The sequence below is a fragment of the Meriones unguiculatus genome, chromosome 17 (assembly GCF_030254825.1).
Source record: "Meriones unguiculatus strain TT.TT164.6M chromosome 17, Bangor_MerUng_6.1, whole genome shotgun sequence".
NCBI classification, from domain to species: domain Eukaryota; kingdom Metazoa; phylum Chordata; class Mammalia; order Rodentia; family Muridae; genus Meriones; species Meriones unguiculatus.
The window spans coordinates 2,182,180-2,200,997 of NC_083364.1; positions in this window are offsets into that span (position 1 = coordinate 2,182,180).

The window sequence follows — 18,818 nt, forward strand, 5'->3', positions numbered from 1 at the left end:
GGAAAACTGAAAAGTGATATAACCCTAACCCTAACCCTAACCCTAAGGCCCTAACCCTAACCCTAACCCTAACCCCTAACCCTATCCCTAACCCTAACCCTAACCCTAACCCTAACCCTAACCCTAAACCTAACCCTAAGGCCCTAACCCTAACCCTAACCCTAACCCCTAACCCTATCCCTAACCCTAACCCTAACCCTAACCCCTAACCCTAACCCTAACCCTAACCCTAACCCTAACCCTAATGCTAACCCTATCCCTTACCCAACCCTAACCTAACCCTAACCCTAACCCTAACCCTATCTTGTTCCTAACAGGAACAAGTTTCCAACGAAAGAATGTAAATGAAAAGCACTACTTTTAAACAGAATCACCTGTGTGTTGCTCGCTCAATTAGGAATACAGGAAAACTGAAAAGTGTTATCTCGCAGTGTACCGCACAGAAACAAGTTTCCATTGAAAGAACAGAAACGCAAAGCACAACTTTGTAAACCAGTTCACATATGTGTCGCCTGTTCAATTATTATAACAGGAAAACTGAAAAGTGATATAACCCTAACCCGAACCCTAACCCTAACCCTAACCCCTAACCCTAACCCTAACCCTAACCCTAACGCTAACCCTATCCCTTACCCAGCCCTAACCCTAACCCTAACCCTAACCCTAACCCTAACCCTAACACTAACTTGTTCCTAACAGGAACAAGTTTCCAACGAAAGAACGTAAATGAAAAGCACTACTTTGTAAACTGAATCACATGTGTGTCACTCGCTCAATTAGGAATACATGAAAACCGAAAAGTGTTATATCGCACTGTACGGCACAGAAACAAGTTTCCATCGAAAGAACAGAAAAGCAAAGCACAACTTTGTAAACTAAATCACATAAGTGTCGCCCGTTCAATTATTACAACAGGAAAACTGAAAAGTGATATATCACACTGTACAGCACAGAAACAAGTTTCCAAGAAGAACAGAAACCAAAAGCACTACTATGTAAACTAAATCACATGTGTGTCGCTCGCTCAATTAGGAATACAGGGAAACCGAAAAGTGTTATCTTACACTGTATGGCACAGAAACAAGTTTTCAAAGAAAGAACAGAAACGCAAAGCACAACTTTGTAAACTAAATGACATACGTGTCGCCTGTTCAATTATTATAAGAGGAAAACTGAAAAGTGATATAACACACTGTACAGCACAGGAACATGTTTCCATCGAAAGAACAGAAACGCAAAGCACAACTTTGTAAACTACTTCACATACGTGTCGCCTGTTCAATTATTATAACAGGAAAACTGAAAAGTGATATATCACACTGTACAGCACAGAAACAAGTTTCCAAGAAGAACAGAAACCCAACGCACTACTTTTAAACAGAATCACCTGTGTGTCGCTCACTCAATTAGGAATACAGGAAAACTGAAAAGTCTTATCTCGCACTGTACGGCACAGAAACATGTTTCCATTGAAAGAACAGAAACGCAAAGCACAACTTTGTAAACTAATTCACACATGTGTCGCCTGTTCAATTATTATAACAGGAAAACTGAAAAGTGATATAACCCTAACCCTAACCCTAACCCTAAGGCCCTAACCCTAACCCTAACCCTAACCCTAGCCCTAACCCCTAACCCTAACCCTAACCCTAACCCTAACCCTAACGCTAACCCTATCCCTTACCCAGCCCTAACCCTAACCCTAACCCTAACCCTAACCCTAACCCTAACCCTAACCCTAACACTAACTTGTTCCTAACAGGAACAAGTTTCCAACGAAAGAACGTAAATGAAAAGCACTACTTTGTAAACTGAATGACATGTGTGTCACTCGCTCAATTAGGAATACAGGAAAACCGAAAAGTGTTATATCGCACTGTACGGCACAGAAACTAGTTTCCATCAAAAGAACAGAAAAGCAAAGCACAACTTTGTAAACTAAATCACATACGTGTCGCCCGTTCAATTATTACAACAGGAATACTGAAAACTGATATATCACATTGTACAGCACAGGAACAAGTTTCCAACGAAAGAACAGAAAAGCAAAGCACTACTTTTAAACAGAATCACCTGTGTGTCGCTCACTCAATTAGGAATACAGGAAAACTGAAAAGTCTTATCTCGCACTGTACGGCACAGAAACAAGTTTCCATTGAAAGAACAGAAACGCAAAGCACAACTTTGTAAACTAATTCACATATGTGTCGCCTGTTCAATTATTATAACAGGAAAACTGAAAAGTGATATAACCCTAACCCTAACCCTAACCCTAAGGCCCTAACCCTAACCCTAACCCTAGCCCTAACCCCTAACCCTAACCCTAACCCTAACCCTAACCCTAACCCTAACCCTAACGCTAACCCTATCCCTTACCCAGCCCTAACCCTAACCCTAACCCTAACCCTAACCCTAACCCTAACACTAACTTGTTCCTAACAGGAACAAGTTTCCAACGAAAGAACGTAAATGAAAAGCACTACTTTGTAAACTGAATCACATGTGTGTCACTCGTTCAATTAGGAATACAGGAAAACCGAAAAGTGTTATATCGCACTGTACGGCACAGAAACTAGTTTCCATCAAAAGAACAGAAAAGCAAAGCACAACTTTGTAAACTAAATCACATACGTGTCGCCCGTTCAATTATTACAACAGGAAAACTGAAAAGTGATATATCACACTGTACAGCACAGAAACAAGTTTCCAAGAAGAACAGAAACCAAAAGCACTACTTTTTAAACTAAATCACATGTGTGTCGCTCGCTCAATTAGGAATACAGGGAAACCGAAAAGTGTTATCTCACACTGTATGGCACAGAAACAAGTTTCCAAAGAAAGAACAGAAACGCAAAGCACAACTTTTTAAACTAAATGAAATTCGTGTCGCCTGTTCAATTATTATAAGAGGAAAACTGAAAAGTGATATACCACACTGTACAGCACAGGAACATGTTTCCATCGAAAGAACAGAAACGCAAAGCACAACTTTGTAAACTAATTCACATACGTGTCGCCCGTTCAATTATTACAACAGGAAAACTGAAAAGTGATATATCACAATGTACAGCACATAAACATTTTTCCAAGAACAGAAACCCAAAGCACTACTTTGTAAACTAAATCACAAGAGTGTCGCTCACACAATTAGGAATACAGGGAAACCGAAAAGTGTTATCTCACACTGTATGGCACAGAAACAAGTTTCCAAAGAAAGAACAGAAACGCAAAGCACAACTTTGTAAACTAATTCACATACGTGTCGCCTGTTCAATTATTATAAGAGGAAAACTGAAAAGTGATATAACACACTGTACAGCACAGGAACATGTTTCCATCGAAAGAACAGAAACGCAAAGCACAACTTTGTAAACTAATTCACATACGTGTCGCCTGTTCAATTAATATAACAGGAAAACTGAAAAGTGATATATCACATTGTACAGCACAGGAACAAGTTTCAAATGAAAGAACAAAAAAGAAAATCACTAATTTGTAAACTAAATCACATGTGTGTCACTCGCTCCATTAGGAATACAGGAAAACTGAACAGTAATATATCTCACTGTATAGCACAAGAACAAGTTTCCAACGAAAGTACAGAAAAGCAAAGCACTACTTTTAAAAACAATCACCTGTGTGTTGCTCGCTCAATTAGGAATACAGGAAAACTAAAAAGAGTTATCTCACACTGTACGGCACAGAAACAAGTTTCCATTGAAAGAACAGAAACGCAAAGCACAACTTTGTAAACTAATTCACATATGTGTCGCCTGTTCAATTATTATAACAGGAAAACTGAAAAGTGATATAACCCTAACCCTAACCCTAACCCTAAGGCCCTAACCCTAACCCTAACCCTAACCCCTAACGCTAACCCTAACCCTAACCCTAACCCTAACTTGTTCCTAACAGGAACAAGTTTCCTAACAGGAACAAGTTTCCAACGAAAGAATGTAAATGAAAAGCACTACTTTGTAAACTGAATCACATGTGTGTCACTCGCTGAATTAGGAATACAGGAAAACCGAAAAGTGTTATCTCGCACTGTACGGCACAGAAACTAGTTTCCATCGAAAGAACAGAAAAGCAAAGCACAACTTTGTAAACTAAATCACATACGTGTCGCCCGTTCAATTATTACAACAGGAAAACTGAAAAGTGATATATCACACTGTACAACACAGAAACAAGTTTCCAAGAAGAACAGAAACCCAAAGCACTACTTTGTAAACTAAATCACAAGTGTGTCGCTCACTCAATTAGGAATACAGGGAAACCGGAAAGTGTTATCTCACACTGTATGGCACAGAAACAAGTTTCCAAAGAAAGAACAGAAACGCAAAGCACAACTTTGTAAACTAAATGACATACGTGTCGCCTGTTCAATTTTTATAAGAGGAAAACTGAAAAGTGACATAACACACTGTACAGCACAGGAACATGTTTCCATCGAAAGAACAGAAACGCAAAGCACAACTTTGTAAACTAATTCACATACGTGTCGCCTGTTCAATTATTATAACAGGAAAACTGAAAAGTGATATATCACATTGTACAGCACAGGAACAAGTTTCAAATGAAAGAACAAAAAAGAAAATCACTAATTTGTAAACTAAATCACATGTGTGTCGCTTGCTCCATTAGGAATACAGGAAAACTGAAGAGTAATATATCTCACTGTACAGCACTGAAGAGTAATATATCTCACTCTCTGCCTTTTAGTTAGCCTGGCTAAGGGTTTGTCGATCTTGTTGATTTTCTCAAAGAACCAGCTCTTGGTTTCATTGATTCTTTGAATTGTTTTATTTGTTTCCAATTGATTGATTTCAGCCCTGAGTTTGATTATTTCCAGCCGTCTACTCCTTCTTGGTGTGTCTGCTTCTTCTTTTTCTAGGGTTTTTAAGTGAGCCATTAGGGTGCTTGAATGAGCTGTCTCGAATTTCTTTTTGAAGGCACTTAGTGCTATGAACTTTCCTCTTAGCACTGCTTTCATTGTGTCCCACAAGTTCGGGTATGTTGTGTCTTCATTTTCATTGATTTCTAGAAAGACTTTAATTTCTTTCTTTATTTCTTCCCTGACCCAGCTGTCATTTAGTAACAAGTTGTTCAGTTTCCATGTGTGTATAGGCTTTTTGTTATTTCTGTTATTGTTGAGGTCCAGCTTTATTCCATGGTGATCAGACAAGATACATGGGATTATTTCAATCTTCTTGTATTTGTTGAGGCTTGCTTTGTGACCCACTATGTGGTCTATTTTGGAGAAGGTTCCATGAGGTGCTGAGAAGAAGGTAAATTCTTTTGTGTTTGGGTGTAAAGTTCTGTAAATGTCTGTTAGGTCCATTTGATTCATGACCTCTGTCAGAGACATTGTTTCTTTGTTTAATTTCTGTTTGGTTGACCTGTCCTTTGTTGAGAGTGGGCTGTTGAAGTCTCCCACTATTAATGTGTGTGGATCTATATGTGCTTTAAATTTTATCAATGTTTCTTTCACAAATGTGGGTGCCCTTGTATTTGGGGCATATATGTTCAGGATTGTGATGTCTTCCTGGTGGAATTTTCCCTTGATGAGTATGAAGTGTCCTTCCCCATCTCTTTTGATTAATTTTGGTTGAAAGTCTATTTTATCAGATATTAGAATGGCTACTCCTGCTTGCTTCTTGGGTCCGTTTGCTTGGAAAGTCGTCTTCCAACCCTTTACCCTCAGGTAATGTCTATCTTTGTGTCTTAGGTGTGTTTCTTGTATGCAACAGATTGCTGGGTTTTGTTTACGTATCCATTCTGTTAATCTGTGTCTTTTTATTGGAGAGTTGAGTCCATTGATGTTGAGAGAGATTAATGACCAGTGGCTGTTAGATCTCTTGATTTTGATGTTGGCTGTGGTCATCAGGTTGTGTGTTTGGTTGCTTTTTGTTTTACTGAAGTGAGGTTATTTATTTCCTGTGTTTTCTTGAATGTAGCTAGCTTTCTTGGGTTGTATTTTCCCTTCCAGTGTCTTCTGTAATGCTGGATTTGTTTGTAGGTATTGTTGAAATTTGTTTTTGTCATTGAATATCTTGTTTTCTCCATCTATGAGGACTGAGAGTTTTGCTGGGTATAGTAGCCTGGGCTGACATCTGTGTTCTCTTAGGGTCTGCATGATATCTGTCCAGGCCCTTCTGGCTTTCATAGTCTCTGTTGAAAAGTCAGGTGTGATTCTAATGGGTTTGCCATTATATGTTACTTGGCCTTTTTCCCTTGCAGCTTTTAGTATTTTTTCTTTGTTCTGTATACTTACTGTTTTGATTATTATGTGGCGGGAGGATTTTCTTTTCTGGTCAAATTTGCTGGGTGTTCTGTAGGCCTCATGTATTCTAATTGGCCTCTCCTTTAGCTTGGGGAAATTTTCTTCAATGATTTTGTTGAAAATATTTTCTGGGCCTTGGAGAAGGGAGTCTTCTTTTTCCTCTATACCTATTATTCTTAGGTTTTGTCTTTTCATATTGTCTTGCATTTCTTGGACGGTCTGTGTCAGGAATTTTTCAGATTTAACATTTTCTTTGACAGATACATCGATTTCTTCCATTGTATCTTCTACACCTGAGATTCTTTCTTCCATCTCTTGTAGTCTGTTGGTTATGCTTACCTCTGTAGTTCCTGTTTTCTTCCCTAGATTCTTCCTTTCCATTATTTCTTCCATTTGTGTTTTCTTTAATTTTTCCAATTCTATCTTCAGGTCTTGAGTTGTTTTGTTTACTTCCTTCACCTGTCTGATTGTACTTTCCTGTTTTTCTTTTAGTTCCTTCAACTCTGTTTCTTTCATTTCATTCAGTGTTTTAAGCATTTCCTTTCTAAAGGCCATAAACTGTTTGGCTGCAGCTTCCTCTATTTCTTTACGGATGGCAATATTCTGTTTGAGTTTATCTTCCTCTATGTCTTTACGAATCTTATTTGTTTCCTCTGTTATCATCTTCATGAGCATACTTGTTAGGTCATCTTCTTGGATTTCAGTTATGGTGGGGTGTCCAGGGCTACTTGCCCCTGGGTAACTGGGTTCTGGAGATGCCATATTGCTCTGTCTTTTGTTGCTTGAGCTTTTACGCTGGCCTCTACCCATTGTGTTATCTTAGGAGTTTGGGGTTATTTTCTGGTGGTTCCTGGGGATCCTGTGGTGGAGAGAATCCCCTTTGCAGAAAGCTGGATTTTCCTGAAGGATGTCTTCTCAGCTTTTTGGGTATAGTCCCTGGATGGCTGGTGTTTTTTCAGGAGTTGCTCACCTCAGGGATATAGACCTGAGTGGTAACTGTGGTCTTTGTTAGTCGAGAGGGTTCTCCTCTCACCCAGGGAAGTCCTGAGGGCAGCTGCCCTGTTTCTGGGTTTCTTGTTGCAAATTTAATGATCAGCTGCTGTGACCCAGTTGGACATCAGGCGTGCCTCAACTGTTTGTGCTTGTGTCTGGAGCACAGCTGAGTGCTGGCGCCTCGGCCCTACTAGACTACTAGACTTTTTCTAGGGAAGGATTGGGTGATTTAGATCAGTACAGTTTCCTTCCTTCCCCGTGGATTCTCTGGAGACACGGACTCCTAGTGTTTTTTTTTGCCCTGGTGCACAGTGCTCAGTGTCCGCCAGCTTGCTGGCCACAGAAATTTGCCTGTGCCTGGAGCACAGCTGTGTGATGGCGGCTCAGTCTCTGCCAGCTGTCTGGTGCGCAGAAACTGCCTGTGTCTGCCTTTGTGGCTTTTGGGAGTCTGAGTGGCTCCCTAAGCTGGGTAATTTTCCGGGGACCTTTTCAGGTTGGGGGTGAGCTGAGTGCTCTGAGATCAGACCCGCCGTTTCTATCTCTGGCGGCGAATCAGGCGCGCAGGCAGGCAGGGCTCTGTGCGGGAACCTGGGTCCCCGGCTCTGGCTCCGGGCTGGCTCCTGGGGTGCCCGTGGAACCCGCCCGAGTCTTTTCCAGGGGATGTCTGGGTGACCTAAGGCCGGTCCCAATCGTTTCCTGTACCCTGGGGTTATCTCTCGACTGAAAATTCCAGTCTCTGATAGTGTGGTGCCCAAGGTTCAGTCTGGGACCGTGACCAGAGACACTGGCTTGTGGCTCTGGGCTGGGGCTGGGGGTGGCGGCCGGCAGCCAAGCGTCTGGCGGAACCGGGATCTCTTCCGCGGTTTAGCCGGGTGAGTTAAAAGCTGATTGAATCCCCCACCGTGGGATATCCTCTCACCTGGGAAACACAATGACTGTGTTTTATGGGCGAGAGTTCTGATTGCTGTTCACTGTGCTGATCCTGCTGTGCTGCTGCTCAGAATGAGAGTCCTCCCGGCGCCGCCATCTTGCCCCTCCCCTCCAGCACTACTTTTAAACAGAATCACCTGTGTGTTACTCGCTCAATTAGGAATACAGGAAAACTGAAAAGTGTTATCTCAAACTGTACGGCACAGAAACAAGTTTCCATTGAAAGAACAGAAACGCAAAGCACAACTTTGTAAACTAATTCACATATGTGTCGCCTGTTCAATTATTATAACAGGAAAACTGAAAAGTGATATAACCCTAAACCTAACCCTAACCCAAAGGCCCTAACCCTAACCCTAACCCTAACCCTAACCCCTAACCCTAACCCTAACCCTAACCCTAACCCTAACGCTAACGCTAACGCTAACCCTATCCCTTACCCAGCCCTAACCCTAACCCTAACCCTAACCCTAACCCTAACCCTAACCCTAACTCTAACTTGTTCCTAACAGGAACAGGTTTCCAAGGAAAGAACGTAAATGAAAAGCACTACTTTGTAAACTGAATCACATGTGTGTCACTCGCTCAATTAGGAATACAGGAATACCGAAAAGTGTTATATCGCACTTTATGGCACAGAAACTAGTTTCCATCGAAAGAACAGAAAAGCAAAGCACAACTTTGTAAACTAAATCACATACATGTCGCCCGTTCAATTATTACAACAGGAAAACTGAAAAGTGATATATCACACTGTACAGCACAGAAACAAGTTTCCAAGAAGAACAGAAACCAAAAGCACTACTTTGTTAACTAAATCACATGTGTGTCGCTTGCTCAATTAGGAATACAGGGAAACTGAAAAGTGTTATCTCACACTGTATGGCACAGAAACAAGTTTCCAAAGAAAGAACAGAAACGCAAAGCACAACTTTGTAAACTAATTCACATACGTGTCGCCTGTTCAATTATTATAACAGGAAAACTGAAAAGTGATATATCACATTGTACAGCACAGGTACAAGTTTCAAATGAAAGAACAAAAAAGAAAATCACTAATTTGTAAACTAAATCACATGTGTGTCGCTCGCTCCATTAGGAATACAGGAACACTGAGCAGTAATATATCTCACTGTACAGCACAAGAACAAGTTTCCAACGAAAGAACAGAAAAGCAAAGCACTACTTTTAAACAGAATCACCTGTGTGTTGCTCGCTCAATTAGGAATAAAGGAAATCTGAAAAGTGTTATCTCGCACTGTACGGCACAGAAACTAGTTTCCATTGAAAGAACAGAAAAGCAAAGCACAACTTTGTAAACTAATTCACATACGTGTCGCCTGTTCAATTATTATAAGAGGAAAACTGAAAAGTGATATAACACACTGTACAGCACAGGAATATGTTTTCATCGAAAGAACAGAAAAGAAGCACAACTTTGTAAACTAAATCACATACGTGTCGCCCGTTCAATTATTACAACAGGAAAACTGAAAAGTGATATATCACACTGTACAGCACAGAAACAAGTTTCCAAGAAGAACAGAAACCCAAAGCACTACTTTGTAAACTAAATCACAAGTGTGTCGCTCACTCAATTAGGAATACAGGGAAACCGGAAAGTATTATCTCACACTGTATGGCACAGAAACAAGTTTCCAAAGAAAGAACAGAAACGGAAAGCACAACTTTGTAAACTAAATGACACACGTGTCGCCTGTTTAATTATTATAAGAGGAAAACTGAAAAGTGATATAACACACTGTACAGCACAGGAACCTGTTTCCATCGAAAGAACAGAAACGCAAAGCACAACTTTGTAAACTAATTCACATACGTGTCGCCTGTTCAATTATTATAAGAGGAAAACTGAAAAGTGATATAACACACTGTACAGCACAGGAACCTGTTTCCATCGAAAGAACAGAAACGCAAAGCACAACTTTGTAAACTAATTCACATACATGTCGCCTGTTCAATTATTGTAACAGGAAAACTGAAAAGTGATATATCACATTGTACAGCACAGGAACAAGTTTCAAATGAAAGAACAAAAAAGAAAATCACCTATTTGTAAACTAAATCACATGTGTGTAGCTCGCTTCATTAGGAATACAGGAAAACTGAAAAGTAATATATCTCACTGTACAGCACAAGAACAAGTTTCCAACGAAAGAACAGAAAAGCAAAACACTACTTTTAAACAGAATCACCTGTGTGTCGCTCGCTCAATTAGGAATACAGAAAAACTGAAAAGTGTTATCTCGCACTGTACGGCACAGAAACAAGTTTCCATTGAAAGAACAGAAACGCAAAGCACAACTTTGTAAACTAATTCACATATGTGTCGCCTGTTCAATTATTATAACAGGAAAACTGAAAAGTGATATAACCCTAACCCTAACCCTAACCCTAAGGCCCTAACCCTAACCCTAACACCTAACCCTAACCCTAACCCTAACCTGTAACCCTAACCCTAACCCTAACCCTAACCCTAACCCTAACGCTAACCCTAACCCTAACCCTAACCCTAACCCTAAACCTAACCCTAACTTGTTCCTAACAGGAACAAGTTTCCTAACAGGGACAAGTTTCCAACGAAAGAATGTAAATGAAAAGCACTACTTTGTAAACTGAATCACATGTGTGTCACTCGCTCAATTAGGAATACAGGAATACCGAAAAGTGTTATATCGCACTTTACGGCACAGAAACTAGTTTCCATCGAAAGAACAGAAAAGCAAAGCACAACTTTGTAAACTAAATCACATACATGTTGCCCGTTCAATTATTACAACAGGAAAACTGAAAAGTGATATATCACACTGTACAGCACAGAAACAAGTTTCCAAGAAGAACAGAAACCAAAAGCACTACTTTGTTAACTAAATCACATGTGTGTCGCTCGCTCAATTAGGAATACAGGGAAACCGAAAAGTGTTATCTCACACTATATGGCACAGAAACAAGTTTCCAAAGAAAGAACAGAAACGCAAAGCACACCTTTGTAAACTAATTCACATACGAGTCGCCTGTTCAATTATTATAAGAGGAAAACTGAAAAGTGATATAACACACTGTACAGCACAGGAACATGTTTCCATCGAAAGAACAGAAACGCAAAGCACAACTTTGTAAAATAATTCACATACGTGTCGCCTGTTCAATTATTATAACAGGAAAACTGAAAAGTGATATATCACACTGTACAGCACAGAAACAAGTTTCCAAGAAGAACAGAAACCCAAAGCACTACTTTGTAAACTAAATCACAAGTGTGTCGCTCACTCAATTAGGAATACAGGGAAACCGGAAAGTGTTATCTCACACTGTATGGCACAGAAACAAGTTTCCAAAGAAAGAAGAGAAACGCAAAGCACAACTTTGTAAACTAAATGACATACGTGTCGCCTGTTCAATGAGTATAAGAGGAAAACTGAAAAGTGATATAACACACTGTACAGCACAGGAACATGTTTCCATCGAAAGAACAGAAACGCAAAGCACAACTTTGTAAACTAATTCACATACGTGTCGCCTGTTCAATTATTATAACAGGAAAACTGAAAAGTGATATATCACATTGTACAGCACAGGAACAAGTTTCAAATGAAAGAACAAAAAAGAAAATCACTAATTTGTAAACTAAATCACATGTGTGTCGCTCGCTCCATTAGGAATACAGGAAAACTGAACAGTAATATATCTCACTGTACAGCACAAGAACAAGTTTCCAACGAAAGAACAGAAAAGCAAAGCACTACTTTTAAACAGAATCACCTGTGTGTTGCTCGCTCAATTAGGAATACAGGAAAACTGAAAAGTGTTCTCTCGCACTGTACGGCCCAGAAACAAGTTTCCATTGAAAGAACAGAAACACAAAGCACAACTTTGTAAACTAATTCACATATGTGTCGCCTGTTCAATTATTATAACAGGAAAACTGAAAAGTGATATAACCCTAACCCTAACCCTAACCCTAACGCTAACCCTAACCCTAACCCTAACCCTAACCCTAACCCCAAACCTAACTTGTTCCTAACAGGAACAAGTTTCCTAACAGGGACAATTTTCCAACGAAAGAATGTAAATGAAAAGCACTACTTTGTAAACTGAATCACATGTGTGTCACTCGCTCAATTAGGAATACAGGAAAACCGAAAAGTGTTATCTCGCACTGTACGGCACAGAAACAAGTTTCCATCGAAAGAACAGAAAAGCAAAGCACAACTTTGTAAACTAATTCACATACGTGTCGCCTGTTCAATTATTATAAGAGTAAAACTGAAAAGTGATATAACACACTGTACAGCACAGGAATATGTTTTCATCGAAAGAACAGAAAAGAAGCACAACTTTGTAAACTAAATCACATACGTGTCGCCCGTTCAATTATTACAACAGGAAAACTGAAAAGTGATATATCACACTGTACAGCACAGAAACAAGTTTCCAAGAAGAACAGAAACCCAAAGCACTACTTTGTAAACTAAATCACAAGTGTGTCGCTCACTCAATTAGGAATACAGGGAAACCGGAAAGTGTTATCTCACACTGTATGGCACAGAAACAAGTTTCCAAAGAAAGAACAGAAACGGAAAGCACAACTTTGTAAACTAAATGACACACGTGTCGCCTGTTTAATTATTATAAGAGGAAAACTGAAAAGTGATATAACAAACTGTACAGCACAGGAACATGTTTTCATCAAAAGAACAGAAACGCAAAGCACAACTTTGTAAACTAATTCACATACGTGTCGCCTGTTCAATTATTATAAGAGGAAAACGGAAAAGTGATATAACACACTGTACAGCACAGGAACATGTTTCCATCGAAAGAACAGAAACACAAAGCACAACTTTGTAAACTAATTCACATACATGTCGCCTGTTCAATTATTGTAACAGGAAAACTGAAAAGTGATATATCACATTGTACAGCACAGGAACAAGTTTCAAATGAAAGAACAAAAAAGAAAATCACCTATTTGTAAACTAAATCAAATGTGTGTCGCTCGCTTCATTAGGAATACAGGAAAACTGAAAAGTAATATATCTCACTGTACAGCACAAGAACAAGTTTCCAACGAAAGAACAGAAAAGCAAAGCACTACTTTTAAACAGAATCACCTGTGTGTCGCTCGCTCAATTAGGAATACAGAAAAACTGAAAAGTGTTATCTCGCACTTTATGGCACAGAAACAAGTTTCCATTGAAAGAACAGAAACGCAAAGCACAACTTTGTAAACTAATTCACATATGTGTCGCCTGTTCAATTATTATAACAGGAAAACTGAAAAGTGATATAACCCTAACCTTAACCCTAACCCTAAGGCCCTAACCCTAACCCTAACCCCTAACCCTAACCCTAACCCTAACCCTAACCTGTAACCCTAACCCTAACCCTAACCCTAACCTTAACCCTAACCCTAACCCTAACTTGTTCCTAACAGGAACAAGTTTCCTAACAGGGACAAGTTTCCAACGAAAGAATGTAAATGAAAAGCACTACTTTGTAAACTGAATCACATGTGTGTCACTCGCTCAATTAGGAATACAGGAAAACCGAAAAGTGTTATCTCGCACTGTACGGCACAGAAACTAGTTTCCATCGAAAGAACAGAAAAGCAAAGCACAACCTTGTAAACTAATTCACATACGTGTCGCCTGTTCAATTATTATAAGAGGAAAACTGAAAAGTGATATAACACACTGTACAGCACAGGAATATGTTTTCATCGAAAGAACAGAAAAGCAAAGCACAACTTTGTAAACTAAATCGCATACGTGTCGCCCGTTCAATTATTACAACAGGAAAACTGAAAAGTGATATATCACACTGTACAGCACAGAAACAAGTTTCCAAGAAGAACAGAAACCCAAAGCACTACTTTGTAAACTAAATCACAAGTGTGTCGCTCACTCAATTAGGAATACAGGGAAACCGGAAAGTGTTATCTCACAATGTATGGCACAGAAACAAGTTTCCAAAGAAAGAACAGAAACGCAAAGCACAACTTTGTAAACTAATTCACATACGTGTCGCCTGTTCAATTATTATAAGAGGAAAACTGAAAAGTGATATAACACACTGTACAGCACAGGAACATGTTTCCATCGAAAGAACAGAAACGCAAAGCACAACTTTGTAAACTAATTCACATACGTGTCGCCTGTTCAATTATTATAACAGGAAAACTGAAAAGTGATATATCACATTGTACAGCACAGGAACAAGTTTCAAATGAAAGAACAAAAAAGAAAATCACTAATTTGTAAACTAAATCACATGTGTGTCGCTCGCTCCATTAGGAATACAGGAAAACTGAACAGTAATATATCTCACTGAACAGCACAAGAAGAAGTTTCCAACGAAAGAACAGAAAAGCAAAGCACTACTTTTAAACAGAATCACCTGTGTGTTGCTCGCACAATTAGGAATACAGGAAAACTGAAAAGTGTTCTCTCGCACTGTACGGCCCAGAAACAAGTTTCCATTGAAAGAACAGAAACGCAAAGCACAACTTTGTAAACTAATTCACATATGTGTCGCCTGTTCAATTATTATAACAGGAAAACTGAAAAGTGATATAACCCTAACCCTAACCCTAACCCTAACGCTAACCCTAACCCTAACCCTAACCCTAACCCTAACCCTAACCCTAACTTGTTCCTAACAGGAACAAGTTTCCTAACAGGGACAAGTTTCCAACGAAAGAATGTAAATGAAAACACTACTTTGTAAACTGAATCACATGTGTGTCACTCGCTCAATTAGGAATACAGGAAAACCGAAAAGTGTTATCTCGCACTGTACGGCACAGAAACTAGTTTCCATCGAAAGAACAGAAAAGCAAAGCACAACTTTGTAAACTAATTCACATACGTGTCGCCTGTTCAATTATTATAAGAGTAAAACTGAAAAGTGATATAACACACTGTACAGCACAGGAATATGTTTTCATCGAAAGAACAGAAAAGAAGCACAACTTTGTAAACTAAATCACATACGTGTCGCCCGTTCAATTATTACAACAGGAAAACTGAAAAGTGATATATCACACTGTACAGCACAGAAACAAGTTTCCAAGAAGAACAGAAACCCAAAGCACTACTTTGTAAACTAAATCACAAGTGTGTCGCTCACTCAATTAGGAATACAGGGAAACCGGAAAGTGTTATCTCACACTGTATGGCACAGAAACAAGTTTCCAAAGAAAGAACAGAAACGGAAAGCACAACTTTGTAAACTAAATGACACACGTGTCGCCTGTTTAATTATTATAAGAGGAAAACTGAAAAGTGATATAACAAACTGTACAGCACAGGAACATGTTTTCATCAAAAGAACAGAAACGCAAAGCACAACTTTGTAAACTAATTCACATACGTGTCGCCTGTTCAATTATTATAAGAGGAAAACGGAAAAGTGATATAACACACTGTACAGCACAGGAACATGTTTCCATCGAAAGAACAGAAACACAAAGCACAACTTTGTAAACTAATTCACATACATGTCGCCTGTTCAATTATTGTAACAGGAAAACTGAAAAGTGATATATCACATTGTACAGCACAGGAACAAGTTTCAAATGAAAGAACAAAAAAGAAAATCACCTATTTGTAAACTAAATCAAATGTGTGTCGCTCGCTTCATTAGGAATACAGGAAAACTGAAAAGTAATATATCTCACTGTACAGCACAAGAACAAGTTTCCAACGAAAGAACAGAAAAGCAAAGCACTACTTTTAAACAGAATCACCTGTGTGTCGCTCGCTCAATTAGGAATACAGAAAAACTGAAAAGTGTTATCTCGCACTTTATGGCACAGAAACAAGTTTCCATTGAAAGAACAGAAACGCAAAGCACAACTTTGTAAACTAATTCACATATGTGTCGCCTGTTCAATTATTATAACAGGAAAACTGAAAAGTGATATAACCCTAACCTTAACCCTAACCCTAAGGCCCTAACCCTAACCCTAACCCCTAACCCTAACCCTAACCCTAACCCTAACCTGTAACCCTAACCCTAACCCTAACCCTAACCTTAACCCTAACCCTAACCCTAACTTGTTCCTAACAGGAACAAGTTTCCTAACAGGGACAAGTTTCCAACGAAAGAATGTAAATGAAAAGCACTACTTTGTAAACTGAATCACATGTGTGTCACTCGCTCAATTAGGAATACAGGAAAACCGAAAAGTGTTATCTCGCACTGTACGGCACAGAAACTAGTTTCCATCGAAAGAACAGAAAAGCAAAGCACAACCTTGTAAACTAATTCACATACGTGTCGCCTGTTCAATTATTATAAGAGGAAAACTGAAAAGTGATATAACACACTGTACAGCACAGGAATATGTTTTCATCGAAAGAACAGAAAAGCAAAGCACAACTTTGTAAACTAAATCGCATACGTGTCGCCCGTTCAATTATTACAACAGGAAAACTGAAAAGTGATATATCACACTGTACAGCACAGAAACAAGTTTCCAAGAAGAACAGAAACCCAAAGCACTACTTTGTAAACTAAATCACAAGTGTGTCGCTCACTCAATTAGGAATACAGGGAAACCGGAAAGTGTTATCTCACAATGTATGGCACAGAAACAAGTTTCCAAAGAAAGAACAGAAACGCAAAGCACAACTTTGTAAACTAATTCACATACGTGTCGCCTGTTCAATTATTATAAGAGGAAAACTGAAAAGTGATATAACACACTGTACAGCACAGGAACATGTTTCCATCGAAAGAACAGAAACGCAAAGCACAACTTTGTAAACTAATTCACATACGTGTCGCCTGTTCAATTATTATAACAGGAAAACTGAAAAGTGATATATCACATTGTACAGCACAGGAACAAGTTTCAAATGAAAGAACAAAAAAGAAAATCACTAATTTGTAAACTAAATCACATGTGTGTCGCTCGCTCCATTAGGAATACAGGAAAACTGAACAGTAATATATCTCACTGAACAGCACAAGAAGAAGTTTCCAACGAAAGAACAGAAAAGCAAAGCACTACTTTTAAACAGAATCACCTGTGTGTTGCTCGCACAATTAGGAATACAGGAAAACTGAAAAGTGTTCTCTCGCACTGTACGGCCCAGAAACAAGTTTCCATTGAAAGAACAGAAACGCAAAGCACAACTTTGTAAACTAATTCACATATGTGTCGCCTGTTCAATTATTATAACAGGAAAACTGAAAAGTGATATAACCCTAACCCTAACCCTAACCCTAACGCTAACCCTAACCCTAACCCTAACCCTAACCCTAACCCTAACCCTAACTTGTTCCTAACAGGAACAAGTTTCCTAACAGGGACAAGTTTCCAACGAAAGAATGTAAATGAAAACACTACTTTGTAAACTGAATCACATGTGTGTCACTCGCTCAATTAGGAATACAGGAAAACCGAAAAGTGTTATCTCGCACTGTACGGCACAGAAACTAGTTTCCATCGAAAGAACAGAAAAGCAAAGCACAACTTTGTAAACTAATTCACATACGTGTCGCCTGTTCAATTATTATAAGAGTAAAACTGAAAAGTGATATAACACACTGTACAGCACAGGAATATGTTTTCATCGAAAGAACAGAAAAGAAGCACAACTTTGTAAACTAAATCACATACGTGTCGCCCGTTCAATTATTACAACAGGAAAACTGAAAAGTGATATATCACACTGTACAGCACAGAAACAAGTTTCCAAGAAGAACAGAAACCCAAAGCACTACTTTGTAAACTAAATCACAAGTGTGTCGCTCACTCAATTAGGAATACAGGGAAACCGGAAAGTGTTATCTCACACTGTATGGCACAGAAACAAGTTTCCAAAGAAAGAACAGAAACGGAAAGCACAACTTTGTAAACTAAATGACACACGTGTCGCCTGTTTAATTATTATAAGAGGAAAACTGAAAAGTGATATAACAAACTGTACAGCACAGGAACATGTTTTCATCAAAAGAACAGAAACGCAAAGCACAACTTTGTAAACTAATTCACATACGTGTCGCCTGTTCAATTATTATAAGAGGAAAACGGAAAAGTGATATAACACACTGTACAGCACAGGAACATGTTTCCATCGAAAGAACAGAAACACAAAGCACAACTTTGTAAACTAATTCACATACATGTCGCCTGTTCAATTATTGTAACAGGAAAACTGAAAAGTGATATATCACATTGTACAGCACAGGAACAAGTTTCAAATGAAAGAACAAAAAAGAAAATCACCTATTTGTAAACTAAATCAAATGTGTGTCGCTCGCTTCATTAGGAATACAGGAAAACTGAAAAGTAATATATCTCACTGTACAGCACAAGAACAAGTTTCCAACGAAAGAACAGAAAAGCAAAGCACTACTTTTAAACAGAATCACCTGTGTGTCGCTCGCTCAATTAGGAATACAGAAAAACTGAAAAGTGTTATCTCGCACTTTATGGCACAGAAACAAGTTTCCATTGAAAGAACAGAAACGCAAAGCACAACTTTGTAAACTAATTCACATATGTGTCGCCTGTTCAATTATTATAACAGGAAAACTGAAAAGTGATATAACCCTAACCTTAACCCTAACCCTAAGG